The sequence below is a fragment of the Alligator mississippiensis genome, chromosome 3 (genome assembly GCF_030867095.1).
Source record: "Alligator mississippiensis isolate rAllMis1 chromosome 3, rAllMis1, whole genome shotgun sequence".
In the NCBI taxonomy this organism is placed as follows: Eukaryota; Metazoa; Chordata; order Crocodylia; family Alligatoridae; genus Alligator; species Alligator mississippiensis.
The window spans coordinates 20,954,206-20,973,000 of NC_081826.1; the positions used below are offsets into that span (position 1 = coordinate 20,954,206).

General features: G+C 45.7%; 1 protein-coding gene and 1 long non-coding RNA gene across 4 annotated transcripts in view; one reads left to right on the plus strand and one right to left on the minus strand.

The window, feature by feature from the left end:
• ZHX2 (zinc fingers and homeoboxes 2) overlaps positions 1 to 4,072 on the minus strand; it is a 127,644-nt gene extending 123,572 nt beyond the window's left edge. The window contains exon 1 of one of the 3 annotated variants that reach the window (XM_059723790.1): positions 3,955 to 4,071. The gene's annotated coding sequence lies outside the window, so the exon portion shown is untranslated. Of the gene's footprint in view, positions 1 to 3,592; positions 3,676 to 3,954 lie in introns of those variants that run through there. The other 2 variants (XM_006269846.4, XM_059723791.1) reach the window with 2 other exon arrangements.
• Positions 4,073 to 4,985: 913 nt separating this feature from the next.
• The window catches only part of LOC109285181 (uncharacterized), a 187,289-nt gene continuing 173,479 nt past the window's right edge, over positions 4,986 to 18,795 (plus strand). Inside the window, exon 1 of the long non-coding RNA XR_009460634.1 lies at positions 4,986 to 5,769. This is a non-coding gene — a long non-coding RNA (uncharacterized LOC109285181). The remainder of the gene's footprint in view (positions 5,770 to 18,795) is intronic.

Here is an 18,795-nt window from a genome sequence, read left to right on the forward strand (position 1 = left end):
GATTTATTAGAACTCGCACCTAAAAGGTGCTTCTAAAGGTATGAATACCCTGTCATTTGTAAGCACGGATGGCAAAACCTATTCCCTCTTGCCCATAAGCACCATCAAGTCTACTGACCAAAATACACGTATAGCACCTCACTCAGGGCCTCTCTAACACTGAATACACAAAATCATGTTACTATGCATCTTCCTAGGCAATACTGTTGCCCTCAGCAAGGCTAACACACAATTTTAATAATTAGTCCCACAAAAGTTGGTGTTCTTGTTAAAAGTCTCACTTCCTAGTCATCTAAAAACCTCAGCTTTCACTTGAAACTTCAGACCTCATGGCTACACAATGTTTTAGACTAGAAGATGAACTCTGTAGGCTCAAGAAAACCCGGTAAAGTAAAAGAACCAAGAGAGTACCATATCTCATTATTTTAAAGTCATTGTCATGATTTGGGAGGTGGGGAGAGGAGCGCTAGCTTGTGATTTTTTTTATATTATTCCTTCAACCTCAGCACGCAAGGTTTTCATTTGTTTGACTTGCAGTTTGTTTTATATGAAAGAACACGGAAACAATATTCTTGAAAATGTTATTATGCTTTAAGTTTTTCAGTGCAACCCTGGGAATCAAAAGGGTCTTCATGGCTCAAAGAAAAAAAGAAAAAAAATATTTCTGTATCAGACAAGTATGCACTGGATACCAAACAGATGTCCACTAAGTTTCAGACCATGTATTTTAAATGACTGATAAAATAAACTAACCAAATATACACGAGTTGCAGCCAACGTGAAACAGGTAAATATACCTGCACACAACACGGTGAGTTGTCTTTGGGGGAGTTAAATTCAGCGATGCTTCCATCTATTAGTATCACTTATTTTAAAAGCTTACAGCTACATTCACACAGATGCACAAGCTAAAATCGGATTTGCAGCAAATCTAAGAGTGAAACTCAGTAGTCAAGTTATGCCTAACCATAAAAAATATATTAAAACCAATATATAAATTACATAATAGATTAATCACAGTTTTCTGTTACCTACCAGAATCCTCTAAATTTAGAAGGCATTCAGTTTGGGAATAAATTATACCCCAGGTATTGTTTCTATTTATTCTCAGAAGCTGTGTTTAGCCCTCAGATTCAGTGGACATTTGGAAAAATAACTCAGGCCTGGATCAACACCTCCCCTTCTCCTTCCAAATATTAACTCTGCTGTAGCTAACATGCTCCAAGACACCATCCAAGCACACAGGGAGCAAAAAAGGAAGTCATGACACATGTAACTACTGATACCAATTCTGGCAATCAATTCTGCATTTTGTACAGGGATGAACAAAAACAGGTCCTTTCTACACTCGTGTCTGCAGAAAGATTGTCTGGGGATTCAAAAAGAATCATAGCCTCTCGCTACATTCAAGTGTCATCTCTTTTCATGCAGTTTCAGCAGCAGAGAGAACACATCAACGTGATGCTACAGAAATTAGGTTTCTTTCATTAAAAATCTATATGCCAGTAATATATACAATGCTTAGAAACCACAGATTATTCATCAACTGAGGAAGAGCCTGCCGCCCTTTCAGAAGAACTGTTTAGCTAATAACGCATTACTTTCAAACATTTAACTGATATCCTACTGGTAGGATGAACATTTCCTAAGGGAACTTCTGCTCTCTAGGTGAAGAACAGGTAGGAACTTAACTTCTCAAAGTGAGGAATCACATTGACTTCAACTGAATTACTTGCATGATTAAAGTTAACGTCTGCTTTTCTGAACAGGGACATAACGGGATGACCATGAGAGATTTTTCATTTTGTGTATTAGTCTGCTGATGGATAAAATCTGAGTTGGAATGAAACATTGTATGTGAACTTTTAAAGTGCACTGAGTTCTCAGCTATATCACATGCAGCATGTTCTCTGTTGGCAAAATAAATTCACAGGTTTAACAATGCAATAAATGTTTTTGCAAGCTTGCCAGTACTTCATATTAGAGACTGAAGCCATGTCTGCATTAGGAAGGCTATAGGGCTACTAGCATATTCTATCAGCAAAGCACTTCTAATGAGGATACAGCTTTACCAGCAAAGCTGCACTCTGTACCACTATAGTAAAAACCACCTACTATATATGAAAGGTGTCCGACTGGTAAAAGTGTGTCTACACTAGAGACTTCTGTTGGCAACTATGTCAGTTTAAGATGCCACTTCTTCATACCCTTGACTGACGCGGCTATACTTGGAGAACTCAGTAGTGTAGAGCTAGCTAACTCAGTGGTGAGAGCTGCAAATAAGGCGAGATCATTAACTTGCCAGGTGCAAATTACCCAGGTAGCAGACACCCAGAACCACTTAACACAAGTATTAAGATTTTGAACTTCAAATTCAGAAAGGCATTTCATTTAAGATATGCGAGAAGCAAGGATCTCTCAGGGTGATATTTTTTTATTGGGCCAGCTATGCAGCTGGGAGAAAGTTAGATTTGAGGATATGCTGACACACCTCCCTCAACTGGGCCTTGCTTTTGATTTATTTAAATAAAATCACTGCTGTTGGCTTATATCCTTCTAATGAAATGAAGTCTTCCTCTTGTGACCAGCAGATAGAGGTTGTAGCCAGGTTGGTCTAAAGTAGCGGTTCCCAATCTGTGTGGTACGCAGACAACCTGTCAGTGGTACGCGTTAACAGATTTATTATAAATTTCTTTAAATTACATAAATGTGCTGGTGGTACTCAAGGTTGTATCATTTTAAATTGGTGGTGGGCAGAGTTTGGGAACCGCTGGTCCAAAGGCAAGCGTAACCAGACACTTTGGAAGGAGGATGTCACAGGTCCCTGGCTCGGTTTAGTACGGCATTTGATTCATCCCAGCAGTCATCCAGTGCTTTGTGGCCAGGCTGCCCTGGGACACGACTGCAAGGAGACCTAGCCATCCCAGCATGGGAAAGTCACCCTAAAACTACCGCCTCCTTCCTCATCCCTTCAGGCTTCCCTCACCCTCCTTCCCCTCCCTGACATCAAACTTTGCTTTTCCCTGGCTTTTTTAGGCAGGCCTGGCCCCCCAACACTTACAAACAGCAACACCAAGAGTTTTAATTCCAGAGGCAGGGATGGGGGGGGAGGGAACAAACATGCCAAGGCCCTTTAAAAAAAGCTGGATCCCCACACTGGGAGCAAACAAAAGGCAATCAGGAAACAGTTGAAGGCAGAGCCCCCCCACCCCCGCATGGCTTTGAAGTGGCTCAGTCAGGTGGAAAGCCCGGGCAGATCCCAGCTCCACCTCCCCACAGCCAAGTTGTATTCTTCGGGGATGGGGGGGAATAGACATCTTTGTCTCTGCCCCCTCAGGACAGGCCAAAATCAATAAATAAGCGTCCCAGCTGCGAGGCTCGGCGAGAACACAGTGCCCCCCCACTCCAGCCTCCCTGCGCTCCCCCCACACGCGCAAACTTTGCCAGGAGCCCCGCGCTCGCGGGCACCGGGGGCGCCAAGTTTCCCCCGCGGGGGCAGCACCAGCCGGGCGGGCACGGATGCCCCGGGGGGCGGCACGGGGAGGGCGGGGGGAGAAGAGGCATGAGCCGGGGAAACCCCTGCCTTGCCTACCTGCGCGCCCGCGACCCCCGGCCGGGCGCCGGCTCGCGGGCGTCACGCGGGGCCCCGGGAGCCGCCGCAGGAGCCGCGCCTACCCCGGCGCTCCGGAGCCGCCCGGCTCGGCTCTACGTAACGCCCTGTCGAAAGCGGACGCCATATTTTGTGTTGCTGATGTCGACATCGGCAAACGTAGACATTTTTTTTTTTTTTGCATTTCCCCCCCTCCCCTCTCCTCCCCTCCCGGCGCCCCCCCGGCCCGCACCCTCGTGCCGGCCACCCCCGGGCAGCGCCGAAAAGTTGGGCGCGAGGGCCGTGTCCGCGGCCCCGCGCCCGCCCGCCGGGGCAAGGGGCAGAGATGGGGGGAAGTTTCTTACCTGCGCGCCCGGGCCGGGGGCACCAACTTTCCCCTGTGACGGCGGCGGCGGTCCGGAGCGGCCGGAGAGCGGCCAAATTAAAGGGGGAAAAAAAAAAAAGAAAAAAAAAAAGGGACCCAAAAAAAAATCCCTAAAAAAAAAAAAAAATCCCTCGATCAGTGGGGATCTACGCCAAAAAACACGTGATCTCTGACGTCAGCGGGTTCATTTGCATACGGTGCCACCGCCGGCTCCGGCACCCGCGGCTCCGGGTTTGGCAGAAAGTTGGAAACTTCCCGCCCCCGCCGCGCCCGCCCCCGCCACACGTGGGCGCGGCCCGGCCCGGCTCGGCTCGGGGGCTCGGCGTGCCGCTCCGTCCGGGCGCCGAGCCCCCCGGGGTCCCCAGCGCAGCGCAGCGCAGCGCCCGCCGCCGCTGCCGCCGACCTGTTGCTTCCCGGCCGGCGCAGCACCTGCAGCCGCGGGGGCTGGCTCCGACCCCCCGTCCCCATCCCATCCCATCCCCATCCCCATCCCCCGGCTGCAGCGCCATGGGGCGGGGCGGCCACACGGGCTGCCCGGATCCTGCCCCGCTGCCAAGCGCCTGGGGGGGTGGGCACCCGGAGCCGGAGTTTGGGGGCCTGGGTTTGATGTGTGAGCGGCTGGATCTGAGCTTTGGGGGCTGGGCCCGGGCTTGCAAGACATGGATCCGGGGTTGGGGGCTGGAGTCGGGGCTTGAGGGGCCGCATTTGAAGTGAACAGGGGAGCTGCTCCGGGGTTGGGGGGGCTGGATCCGGGGTTAAGAGGGGCTGGATCCCAGGTGGGAGAGCTGGATCCGGGGTTAAGAGGGGCTGGATCTGGGGTTGGAGGGCTGGATCTGGGGTTGGGAGGGACTTGATTCGAGGTTTGGGGGCTAGATCTGGGGTTGGAGGGGCTGGATTTGAAGTTGGAGGCGGGAGGGTTGGAAAAGCTGGATGGAAAGGTTGGTGGGAGGGAGGGAGGGAGGGGCGGGGTGCGGGCTGGCCCTTGGCCGGGGGGAGTTGGAGGTGTCACGGCTGAGCGCACACGACTCTTGCTCCCGACCACGTGCGGCCGGCGGCGCGGGGCAGCCGGGACGAGGCGGCGGCTCCTCCTGCCCCGCACCAGGCAGCTGCAGGGGGCGGGGCACCGGCCTGCGGGCAAGGCAAGTTGTAGCCTCTGTGACATCATGGCAAGCACTGTGACGCAGCGGGCTCGCTGACGCCACGCTGCCTGGGAGATATAAGCTCAGGGGGCCCGCGCCCTCCTTCCCCCTCGGGGCTCAGGCGGGTGTCTGCCCCTTTCTGGTCTGATCTGGGATCTCCAGTGACCGCTGCGGCGGAGCGGCTTCCTCCCCCCTTTCCGGCCGAACTTAGGGCTTGCAAACTGGCGAGTCCCGCTTGCCCGGGTCCGAGCCCGACAATTGCCGGTGGGTTCAGGCACTGCGCACCCGGCGGCAGCCGCCGCCGCCTTCCGGCTCTTCAGCAATTAATAGGATTTAAGGGAGACACGTGATCACCTGAACTTCAGGGACAGCTGATCTATTGCAGGGGAGCCTTGGTAGGATCGTTTTAAATCTCTCTTTTCGTTCTCTGCCTGAAGACAAGGGACTCTCGAGCCCCCCTAAGCGTTCACACCGCCTTCCTCCTACTACCACCTTGGCGGGCATCCTTAGAGCCTAATTTGCACCTGTGTAAAGTGCCCAGGCAACCTGGCTGGTTGGAGGCTTGTTTTCCTCCAGCGCTGGGGATTGGGACCTGCTGAGAGTAGATGTCAGAAGACAAGCTCCTCGGTGTTGTAGCTGAATAACCCCACGAGAAGGTAAATATGTCACAGCAATGTCAAGAGACTTCTTTTTCCAGGGAAGTCCTCCACTGAGTAGGTGTGTTACTGACTGACAGATTAAGCTTAATATCTATCAAGCTTTGATAAGAGAATTGATTTGTTCCTCCCCCTCTCTCTCTCTCTCTCTCCCAAATCTGGGGGTTGTATTTACTTTGTTTCATACTTTAGATGAAGGAATTCAGAATGTGTAGACACACAACCCATCTCCAGGGATCTGAAGGAGCTTGCTGACACTGTCCATGTTCTGGTTTTTGTTGCTTCTTAAAAATTAGAACTCTTTCTTTCAGAAATCCTCACCATTTACCCCTGACTTGACCTGTTCGCTGTATTTGCTTGTAACTTTGGAAAGGGGGCGACAGCAATAGAGGGGGCTCAGAAATTTGAAAAATTAATGAAAATGCCCCAAATCAACAAACCCTCAAATAATAATAACAAAACCCCCCAAATCCCCCACAAAATTAAAATAATATTTGTACCCTTATCTTCCTCCAGTGGCAATCATCCATAATGACTTATCCTGATGTCTGTGCTCTGAAACATGAAACATAAAACCATGGTGTTCTGATGCAACTGGTGGGTTTATTTGTGCATAAATATTTTGAATGCAGTAGATCAGCAAATACAAGGTAAAACTTTAAAAGCTTTCTTACAACAACATTCACAAGCTTTCAAAATGTCCTTATTCTCATTTACATGAAGACCATTTCACACAGCTTTTGTAGTTCAAGAGGACTTTTGGGTGAGGGGAAATATAATTTCCCCCCCACCCTAAGGCCCCCCTTTCCAATATGAAGTACTATAAGGGTGGAAAAGAAACAAACCAGATGTTCTAGATGTTTAATTCAGCCATGGCTGCTCAGATTCACATGGCAAAGACTGCAGTAACCCAGGCTAGTGGTGGCCTCCCAATAAAGTATTTACCTACTGAGATTTCTTTATTCTTCAGAAATATGTACTGCTCATTGCCTGACAATATCCAGCTGGAGGTGAGTGTACGCTTCAATTCACTTACTGAAACAGAATCTAATATGGGAGGATATGCTGATTTATGATGGGGTGGAGGGGGGAAGGGAGGACATTAAACCCATCACTAGACTAAGTCCTCCATACATTACTTAAAAAAATACAGGTATGTCCAAAATAGTAGGACTACTCTCCTTAATTCTCAATATGCATTTCATTTTTAATTAAACTTATGATTAGCTAATGTAAGGTAACATAATAGAATGATAATTACTTCCACAAAATGTGTGATAGGTGAAGATGCAAGGTGTCAGTGTATTGTTTGAAACCTACTTCTCCAAAGGATGGAACAGCACAAAGTGCACTCATTATATAGTACAATACACTGCTCAGGAAATTGAGACTGGGACACCCTCTTGTTTAAGTTTCATGACATCTTATTTTCTAGACAAACTGGACAGATGAAAATAAGATGTTTTATCCTCCCTAAATACTTTAGGTAGCTAGGCCTGCAGGCTTTAATGTCAAATGAGACCATGTGCATTGGTTAAATGCAATGTATTACATTTCTGAAATGCAAAGCTTGCTGGGGAATGGGGTGCGATGACAATGTAGTCCATCGTTTGGTCACAACACGCCAGATTCCATATTTCAACCCAGCGGTCTCCTTCAATGAGCTTTCATTTTCAGTATAGTGCTAAGAAGACATGGTATGCTAGGTTTAGGGGAGAAGTGATTAGGAAGTCTGCTATTTGGTACAGACCCATTCACGGCTATATTTTCTGGAAGGACAATTATAAAGAAAAAAGTCAGGTGGTGATGAGTTTGCCCCCATGGGGGTGAGGGGAAGGGCAGAAATCCATCTGTTTTTTAGGGCATGATATTTTCTTTTTAGGAAAGTCTTTAAGAACATATCATGACTGTAATAAGGATGGAATGTGCATTTTTCTAATGAAAGGTTCACATACCTGTGTGGTCACTTCTGTGTCTACTGGGTTTAAATTTGTTCTTGAGCAGAGCAGTTACAGAATGTGTGTGCACTACTTGAGACACATTTGCACTGCCCTGACTGGAATCAGTGTAGCTGTGTGTAGCTAAAAAGGCTAATTGGTGCTAACTAGCCTATGCAGAGCACTTCACTCAGCTCCACTGCTGTTGATCAGGGAGGTAGCCACACTAAAAGCCTGTGATCTTAGACATTGCTATCATGGTGGGATCCTCATAGCCTCTCCAGCCCCTTTACAGTGAGTAAAAAGACCTGGCAGGGTCTGAAAATCCCTTACCCAACCCTCTTTCTCCCTCAGATGCTTAGTCTACTGGGGCAGTCTATATGTGTACTTTAATGCGCATTAAAGCATCACAAAAAACACCAACTGCTGCAGCTTCCTTAGCCTGACGAAGGGTTTTTGAACCCGAAAGCTTGCTTAATAACTATTCTCCAACCATTTAGGTTGGTCTAATAAAAGATATCAAATTCACCCAAGGAACCTTGTCTACAAAAAACCCATGCACTTTTGCTAATGTGCATTAAAATAGGCTAATGCACCTTTTTCTAGTACTCACAATAGAGGGCTCCCATACATGAGCACGGGGGCTGCTCTGACATGCTGGAATTTCAGTGCGTTGGAGCAGACTCGATTGATCAAGTCTCCTGGATCATGGCAATTGCTGCGTTCCAGCAGCCTCTTGCGTCTCGTGTATCAGCATCCCTGCACTTAAGAATGGCGGGGTGGGGTGTTTGAATTAAAGCTCATCAATGAAGCTTTAGTTCAAGTGCCCCCGCCACCATTTTCAAGCGTGGGAATGCTGATACAGGAGACATGGTGGCACTTTAATTAGAGTGGCTCTTGGAGCTGCTCTTATTAAAGCTGTGTCCCCCACTGCCGGTGCACGTGTAAAAAGTGCCCAGTAAATTTTTAATCTGCATTAGCAAAAGTACATTGATGAATGTGTAGACATGTCTCTGGTTGTATTCTATCTTTTGAAGACTCTTTCACAATTCCTAGCATAGGAAGGCTGAAAGATAAGATGGAATTCTTGGAAAAGACACCTTCAGAAAATGTAGCAACTAATTCATATTGTGATATTTTTGAACACGTAGTACCCTGAGCTACAGTGGAGAACCAAGTTCATCCTTGGTGGAGGATTGTTAGCACCTGACCCCCTAGCAATGCTACCAATCATGTCAGGCTCCCTCAGTTTGGATGATCAGTGCTCACACTGTCAGAATACTGTCTATGATGCCATGCCCCAGCAAGCTTCTTGTTCCAAAAAGGAGATCATAGGCTTCAGTTCTTAATGCCAAAAGTTCAGCCAGATTTATTGTCCACAAACAAAGCTAGATAGTAACATCAGTAGCCAACTGGTACATGGTTAGGGTGGCCATCATAGAGGACAGTCTGGTTGTTTCTTGTTCTCTATTGATACGAAACCCAATGTCTTTATGTCTTCTATTTTTCTCTTCAAGAGAAAGACGAAGTTCAAGTGGCCCTGCTGCTGTTTTCAAGCACGGGGATGCTGATACATGAGACACGACAGCACTTTAATTAGAGCAGTTCTCGGAGTCACTAAATTTAAGCATCTCTGGAGCATGTTTAAAAGCGTTCCTATATGCCAGGGACACTCTTCAAAAGAAAAAGAGGACATAAAGGCATCAGGTTTTGTATCAATAGAGGACAGAGTAGCAGAAAACCAGAATGTCTTCTATGATGGCCACCCTATACATGGTGCTAGCCAGCTAATTTGCAGACATGGTATATAGGCAAGACATAACCTCTGAAGTATTAAGGGTTCCTAGGCCCCTTTTCGTACACAGACCAAAATAGTTTTGAGTTTACAGCATATACAGTCTAGTTTTCACTTGTTACTGAAACATGCTTACGTGATATCATCCACATCCTATTGCTCCCAAATTAGTGTAACTGCCCCACCAGGTACAGATACCTGTTTGCCAGGTTACTCCTGGTCACTCTCCTATTTGTTTTGGAGTTTTGTACTGGTCTTATCACTTCCCTTGCTTTCTGTTGGCCTCGGAGGCACCTCTAAGACTAATAAGCTACTTTCCTAGCACTTCTGTATAAACCATGTGTGATATGCCTAGTTCTGTACTCATTGGGGCCTGTGTCGGCTTATGCTGGTAACAGGACTTTTATATAATCGGTTGTTGTATTAATTCATACCCCAAAAAGGCCTAGACCTGGTATGCCTATGGGTCTCATACAGTACTAAACACCCCTCCTGAACTTCAGGAAGTTACTTACTGATTTCAAGGGATAAATCTGTCTTAGAATAGCAATTGAATTAGTAAACTAAATTCTTCAAATAATTTACCATAACTGTAGATATTTTTACTGGAAAAAAGGAAGATTGTCTTCTCAACCTTATTGTTTTTTATAAGGTTCTTTGCTGGCATATAGGGAACATGCTCCAGGGATGCTTAAATTTAGTGACTCCGAGAACTGTTCTAATTAAAGCTGTCGTGTCTCATGTATCAGCATCCCCACACTTGAAAACAGCAGTAGGGCCGCTTGAACTAAAGCTTGTTTGACAAGCTTTAGTTCAAGCAACCCCATTGCCATTTTTAAGCATGGGGGCGCTGATACCCAAGACTTGGGAGGCTGCTGGATTGTGGTAATTGCCATGCTCCAGCAGACTTGATTAATCAAGTCTGCTCCGACGTGCTCTAATTACAGTGTGTTGGAGCAGCCTCTGCACTTGTGTACAGGCACCCTAGGACACTTGGATTTTTGGCCTGGTGCTGCCACTGAACTGCTTAAATCAGCATTTATCAACACATGGGTCACGGCCCAAAGAATACTGCTTAGATCAGAATTTATCAACCCATGGGTATACATGAAAGGGTCACAAACAAACTTTAAAAATGGTTTCTCCTTTAAAGGAGAAAAATGAGGGAAACCGTAGCTTTTCCCTTGCAGGCTGGCAGAGTTCCAGTCTGCCAGGGGCTGCTTGGGGACCCCCATGCACCCCACACACCCACCCCCTGCTCCTGGGGGGGCGAGGAGCAGAGGGTCAGGAGTGAGGGGTACTGTGTTGGGACTGGCAATTGATGTTTACAAATGGGTCCTGGGCCAAAAAAGATCGAGAACCACTGATTTAGATGATGGTGAGCAAGTTGCTTTACTATCCTGTGCTTCTGATCTACTCACCTTTTGCCTGTCTTAGATAACTGGCATGTTACCTTCTCTGGACAGGTGCAGCAGCTCCTAGCCCACTGGGATTCTGATGTTGTTTAGGTCCCTAGGCCCCTCTGCCAGACAAATGATGTATAATGATAATACACTTCGGTGTTTTGGGTTATTCCTTAGTCTCTGATACTTCAGTGAGATATGCTGATGCTCCACATGTATTCAGTGATCTGTCCATGGGTAGCTCACTTCAGGATTGTCACACAGCATTGGTATTGATTGACCTGCTTAATATCTAAAACAAAATAAAGGGTAGTTCTTTTCATTAACCTCTAGTTTATTAACACTGAAACACTGATCTGCTTGCAATGTACATTTCAATCCTCATGCTTTTCACTTTGTGCTTCGTTTTGTTTGAGCAATGAAAACATACGAGTTATTTGCACTCTGGTTTCATGTCTATTTTCTGGTCAGATTTTCATGTGCTGTTGTAATTGGATGGCCAACACTACCCAAAAGAGGTAATTTGTTTGACTGGCTTTAATATTAGGATTTGTAATACTTTCCATTAAGAGAAACCCAATTTTAAGACAAAACTCATTTAATCTCTTTAATGTAGAATATATTCTTTAGCTGGAGCTTTGCAAGAAAATAGATTTGGTAGTAGTCTTAAGATCAGATCTAAATTGCATAGAAATCAGTGGAAGTGTTTTTGTCTGTTTTCAATGAGAGTTGGAGTTGGCCTTCAATAGATAATTTCACAATGATTCACATCCCTCTTCTCTTCCCCCCGCTCCTCGCAATTCTGTTATAAAACCATGAATATAAATGCACTGAATCCACAGGATAGGACCCTATGTGGTCATGTGTATCACCAGATACATTGCTTAAAATGGAAAAGCCAGTATTGGTTTCTTTTTCGGAGGCCTTACTCTCTGCACTTACACAGGAAGTGGTGTTTGGCTAATGGTCAGCATACAGGTTGCAAACAAATGGCAGGAAGGAAAATGCTGCTATAGCAATTGTCCTTTATCTACCTCCGAGGAAACTACCTTATGCTTTAATTTCTTTTAGCAATGACCATGGGAGTGCCCTCTTATTGGCCATGACATTTTGGGTTTTTTGATCCCTGAAATATGTTTCCTAAATGAGAGGAGTAGAGAGAGGCTGATCAGATTAATCATCTGAAAAACAAGATATGAAAATCAATGCACAGAAAATCAGAGCAGCCTAATTGGATCAGGCCCTGGGTAGGGCTGACCTTTATGATTTTCTGAACCCTAGGCTAATGGAAAGATCCCAAGGCAAGATACTTTCCCTGCCAGGTACCAGGGCTGACACAGAAGATTAGTTACAAAGTCTTGAGTGAGAAAATCCCCAAAGAGTAACCCCCCCACCAGGCATTTGCTTGCATTTGCCTGTGCTTAAGATGGGTCCTGGCAAGAGGCACACAAGCATCTGTCTTTTTCTGTTTCAGAAACTCCAGGAGTGCTGATCAGTTATCATGGGAACCATCTGGTTTCTTCTTATAGAGATCAACAGTTAGTCATTGAACAAACTAGAACATGCAGCATTGAATTCTGCATCCTCAGTTAAATACAGAGGACTCAGTTCAAGGCCCCTAAATGCTGGTCATAATGATTGCTGCAGACAGAGAAAGCTTTTTGCCTCAAAGCTCTTACCTTGAGACTGCTGAAGCTGCTTTGCTATACAGCAGTGGTGTCAGGTGAGTCCCCTTGCTGTGCAGCAGTGCCCTGGAAGTCTGATTTCTCAGAGATCCTAAATACCAGCAGCAGCAGGCCAAGTCTCTGGGAGGTTGATGTATTTGGTGTTTCTGAGAATCAAGACCCAACTGTCTAAGTTAGTGACACTGCTTCTGCTTGGGGCTTCTCTTATAGTGGGAGTATCTGGTCATTAGAAGTTACCAGGTACAGACGTAGGGGCACTAGTTTTTAATTCTTTGTTCTGCTGCAAGTCTTCAGTGTGAGTTAGTCTCTCTGTGTGGTCATTCCTACATGTTAAAATGGGAATGAAAGCACTTCCAACCCTCACAGGGATGTTGGGAGTCTAAATGGGTTCAAAGATGATGTGGCACTAGCATAGTATGGCGATGGAGGCCAAATAGGTACTTAAGCTAGGTCTAAATCAGGAATCCAAATCTTCCACTCTTCTTTGTGCAGCATGCCTTGAACAAAGCTACATGCCTTCTGCACCCACACTTATCCGCTGCCAGCTGTTTGGTCTTCTCCTGGGCGGGCTAACCGAAGGATTCTTTGAGATGCACAGATATGCAAGGAGGATCAAATTCCACACCACTGCTCTTGGCTTCCTGTAGGCAGGGGGATTATTACAGGGGTTTCCAGCCCGTCAATGGACCAAAGTGCTGAGTGGCCTCATGAAAGCAGCCCCTGTTCAGTATTTCTCCTCTTGGACTTTCCCCAGAGCAGACATGAATTCATTAACCTTTGATGAGATTGTCATAATTTTTCCTATTGTGCTTGCTAATTACCAAAGCTGGCTTTCTTTTATTTAAATGAGGGCTTCCTCCCTCACGGCCCATCTGCTGTGAAATCATAATGCACATAATTTGTGACATTAAAAACATTTCCATAGCAACATCCTGTGATGTGATCAGCCCCTAATTATGACCTCACTGCACGATTGGGTGATGTTGGGGAGGAATAAAGAGCAACCTCTTTAATAGGAGTGAAAGGATCTTTGCTCCAAATGGTGGAAATTGCCTTGGGAGAAAAAGGTAAAGCAGACTCAGACTCTGTGTTGGGCTTCTGTGCAGGGCTGGATTTTTTTTTCTTTCTTTGGAAAACTTTGGTTTGATGGGAAAATTCCTTGTCACCTGAATTTTTAATGAATTTTTAATAGAAATAGTTTTTTCAATAATTCTTTCCATTACTGTGGGGAATTTTTTCTTTTAGTTTTAAAGCAGCAAGGAGAGCTCAGCCCCTTCTTTATGCTTTCAGGAACAGGTCCTGCGTGGCCCGTGGCAATGCATGCTTTCCGCAGGCTACCCTGCCGCTATGTCTCAACCAACCCCATCCAGAAAAGATGATTGCTAGGGGGTGAATGGCCTAGTTTTCCAGCCCATTCATTCTCTCACCTCCCTGCTGAGATTGCTGGGGAGGGTGAGAATTGTAGCAGGGCTTTGTGGACAACTGGACTGAATTAATGACCTGTAATTTTACATAGGCCACTTAACAGGCATCACATCAAACGTTATTCCAGTGTCAGATACTAAGACCTGATCTAATGCCAATTAAAATTCATGGAAACTTTTTTTTTTTTTTTTTTTGTTGCTTTCAATGGACTTTGGATCAGATTGTCCTCATCACCATGCTCTCTCTCACTCTGCAAATGCTTTTGTATGAAAGGAAACTTCATATATATGCTATATACATGAAGGTGCTCATATAGTAAGTTAGCATGATCAAGTCCCTAGATTGGATTTATTCCTAGGCAAAAGAGGAATACAGTATGCAACTAATTTTTTAAATGGAGTTGATTACTGGTGAGATGTAGGATGGCGGTTCTGAAACAATAGCCCAGTGGGGCCCGCAGTCATTTGAAGAGGGGGGCAGTTTAAGAGAGGAAATGAGCTTTTAATATTGACTACTGTACTGGTTTTCATTCCAGAGTCAGAGGTGTGTGTGGGGCTTTCTCTAGAGAACAAATGCAGGGGCGTAGCTTTAAGATAATGTCATTTGAACTGACTATGAAAGAACAGGATGATGGGGTTGGGGGGGGGGGGGGGTTTGAAGAAAAAGCGATGCTGTTAGCAGGCGTGTAGGTTGTAGCTGTGTTGGTCTAAGGACATAGGCAGACAAGGTTCCTCGGGTGAATCTGATATCTTTTATTAGACCAACCCAAATAGTTGGAAAATAATTATTAAGCAAGCTTTCGGGTTCAAAAACCCTTCGTCAGGCTAAGGAAGTGTCAGCAGTTGGTGTGCGCTCTTCCTGCATGGAATGAAAAGTAAAGAAGCCAGGGGCTGGTATGCATACAAGACAGGTAGTCAGTGAAAATGTGGATTGAGGAGTCAATGGGTGAGAGACAGGCGGGGGGGGGGGCGGGGAGTGTGTATAATCCAATGGATTTATGACACATTATAACCTGCCTGACATCTGACTCCCCAGGTATCTCTCCACTTTCATTCATATTGTGGAAATATCTACCCGACTGAGTTAGGATTGCAAGCCCATCATACTAGGCCATCATACTAGGTACAAGGATGCAGTCCTTTTGTTGCATAGCATTCCTCTGTGCTTTATTTGATAATCCATCTAACAGTTTAAAAACTTTCACACCCTTCTCTCCTCCACTTTTTTCTGCAATGCATACTCAGTATTACTAGTGATAACTCCTCACACTTATGCAGACTGCTTCATTTTCAAGGCACTTTACAAAAATTAGCTAATTAACCTACAGAATGAAAAAGCTGATGAAAACCATTGCTGAACTTCATTCTTTTAAGCTGAAGCTGTTTTGGCGACATGACCTCAAAGAGCTCCGTGTATTTAAACTCAAAAACAAAACCCACAAAATGCCACAAACAATGGACTCACCTTTTCCCTCCACACCTGGCTTTAAAAACGCTCCTGGGCTCAGCCATTTCAGGCCAGTTTTTGCCTGAAAGCAAATTTTTACACTTGAGTAATGTTCCACACCCTGAAAATGTAGCTCAGCCCCTGAACTATTGAAGTGCAAATGGCTCCCTGGTAATCTAGGAAGATTCAAGAGAAGCAGGTCAAATGTCATATTAAATACTTATGGCAATGCAGCTTAACAGCAGGGAGATATAAGCATATTTACCCTGGGCAGCCTTAATACTGCCGATATATTTTCTTTTCAGAAGCAGAATGTAATGGGTTTACTGATCCCTGACCAGTGCATGCTAAATAAAATAATGCTACTCAGCACTTCTGTGGTGACTTTCATGTGGGGTTCTCAAGTGTTTTACAACATTAATTGGATAAGCTTTGTACAGTAGATGAGGGTAGTTATCCCATTTTACAGATGGGGAGGTGAGGCAAAGAGATCAGGGCACTGTTTTTGCAGTGCTCTCAACATGGCCGAGTCCCTCTGCTTGGCTTGCAGCTCCACGGAGGGATCTGTGAATGCAGTGTCATGGCACAGTTTGGGCCTTCGTAATTTTTCCAAGTTCATGTCAGTAATGTTGCAGAGCTGGGTCATAAAGACAGGCTTTTTGAGTTCTAGTTCAGCGTCTTAATCACAAACCTATTTTTAATCTCAATGAAGTGCTTTTGATATCAATTGAACCACACTCTGCTCGCTAGTAAGTGTTTGTAACATTAGGCTCTACAATTTCTCTCTGTTAGGTACAACAATTAGAACTTCCTTTTATGCTTCAAAAAGGTCATCTGCATCCTTCCCTTTGCATCCTAGATGAGAGATTATGATGCCCATTCAAATAAAATGGAATCTGTATACTCTCATGAATCAATGGTAGTTCACTTTACAGGCTTAGTTAAGAGATTCAGCTCAAATCTAGACTGCATGTATTCTCCCTGGAGGCTGCACTAACTCCATGATTTCATTTTGTTGGGAAGCCTTTGTTAATAAGATCCCCTGTATGGATGTTGGCTTTAGAAATCTTGATTTAGAAAACTAACTGTTGGTGAATGTACTAAATGTGCAGGCCACTGTATACACATTACTAGGACCAAAGAGGAATGTTTCTTCAAATCTTGATAAACCCAGGAAGATATGCAACACTGAGTGCACAATGTTTTATCACACCAACCACCTTAAATGTCAGCCTGTTCAGTGACAAATTTATGATGACATTTTTCCATACAGACAGTTAAGCTCTGCTCAAGTGCTGCTTACAAAATACTGGTTTTCCTGCACTCACATAGTGTATGTTATTTTCCCCAGATGCTCTGGATGTATAATTTGATTTATAAAAACATGTACTTGTTGCTTTAACCTCTGGGTGCATTTACATTACTAAGACACAAATTAAATTTAACTTCGTGTTGCAAACAATTGTATTGTATCCAATAATAAACAAACAGAGTGGGAGCTCATGGATGTAATGCCTTCCCAGGAATGTTAGATGGAGCTTGAGGAAGGAGATTGGGAGCAGAGAAGTGCACCATGGTGGACTGCGGTTATGGGAGTATGCCTTATGAGAGATCCACATGAATTCTATTGGTTGCTTGCTTATTTCCCTCAGAAATACAACTAATAGGATACAAGATGCTTCCCTAATTTTAAAATTGCTGCTTTCAACCATAGCAATACATTCCCAAGGGGAATAATCCCCAAACATTACCTGAGAGCGCCTTGGGATGCCATAACTTTTCAATGGGGGGAGAAGTAGGAGAGGAATAGATTCAGACACTAGGGCTGGAAGGGACCTCGGAAGATCATCGAGTCCAACCCCCTGCCCAAGGGGCAGGAAGTCAGCAAGATAAACATCCCAGCAAGATAAACATCCAAATGTCTCCGGAAGGCATTCAAAGTAGGTGCTTGAACCACCTCCTGCGGCAGTCTATTCCAAACCTTGGGGGCTTGGACAGTGAAGAAGTGCTTCCTTATGTCCAGCCTGAAACAGTCATAGAGGAGTTTGTGACCATTCAACCTCGTCATCCCTTGGGGCGCTCTAGTGAACAAATGTTCCCCCAGATCATGGTGAGCACCCCTGATAAATTTATAGGTGGCGACCAGATCACCCCTGAGCCTGCGCTTTTCCAGGCTAAAGAGCCCCATAGCTCTCAGCTTGTTGTCATAAGGTCTGTTTTCCTGACCTCTGATCATGTGCTTGGCTCTCCTCTGCACTCTCTCAAGCTTCTCCACATCCTTTTTGAATTGTGGAGCCCAAAACTGGAAGTAGTACTCCAGCTGCGGCCTCACCAAGGCCAGTACAATGGGAGAATGACGTCCTGGGATTTGCTTGAGAAGCATCTATGGATGCAAGCCAGCGTTTTGCTTGCTTTACTAGCCACAGCATCACATTGAAGGCTCATGTTCTTGTGGTCAGTCATGACCCCCAAGTCCCTCTTGTCCATAGTGCTAGCCAGCATAGCACTGCCGAGCCTATAAACATGCTGCAGGTTTTTCCTCCCAAGGTGGAGAACCTTGCATTTTTTGGTGTCACACACCATCAGGTTCTCATCTGCCCATTTCCTGAGCCTGTCAAGGTCAGCCTGGATCGCCCTCCTGTCCTCAAGTGTGGATGCTTTACCCCAGAGTTTGGTGTTGTTGGCGAACTTGGCCAGTCCGCTTCTGACTCCAATGTCCACATCGTTAATGAAGATGTTGAATAGTATAGGCCCTAGGACAGAACCTTGAGGGACCCCACTGGTCACAGCGCACCACGATGATTGACTTCCATCAGCCACCACCCTCTGGGTCCGACCACGGAGCCGGTTCCCCAGCTGATGGTTCATGGTGAGGCTGAGGCCGCAGTTAGCCAGTTTTACCAAGAGGTGATCATAGGATACCAGATCAAAGGCTTTTTTGAAGTCAAGATATACGACATCAATCTCTTCTCCCTTGTCCAGGTGATAGGCCACCTGGTTGTAAAAGGAAATGAGATTGTTCAAGCAAGGCCCACCCGCAACAAACCCGTGCTGGTTATCCCTCAGGACGTTGCCATCAGCCAGTCTGTTAAGAATGGCCTCTTTGATAATCTTTTGCAAGACCTTCCCTGGGACAGAGGTCAGGCTGATGGGTCTGTAGTTTGCCGGATCCACTTTCCTCCCTTTCTTGTAGATGGGCACCACATTGGCCTTCTTCCAGTCTTCGGGCACTTCACCAGAATGCCAGCAGTTCTTGAAGATCCATGCCAGGGGCTGGGCTATGATGCTTGCCAGCTCTTTAAGTACCTTGGAGTGTAAACTGTCAGGGCCGGTTG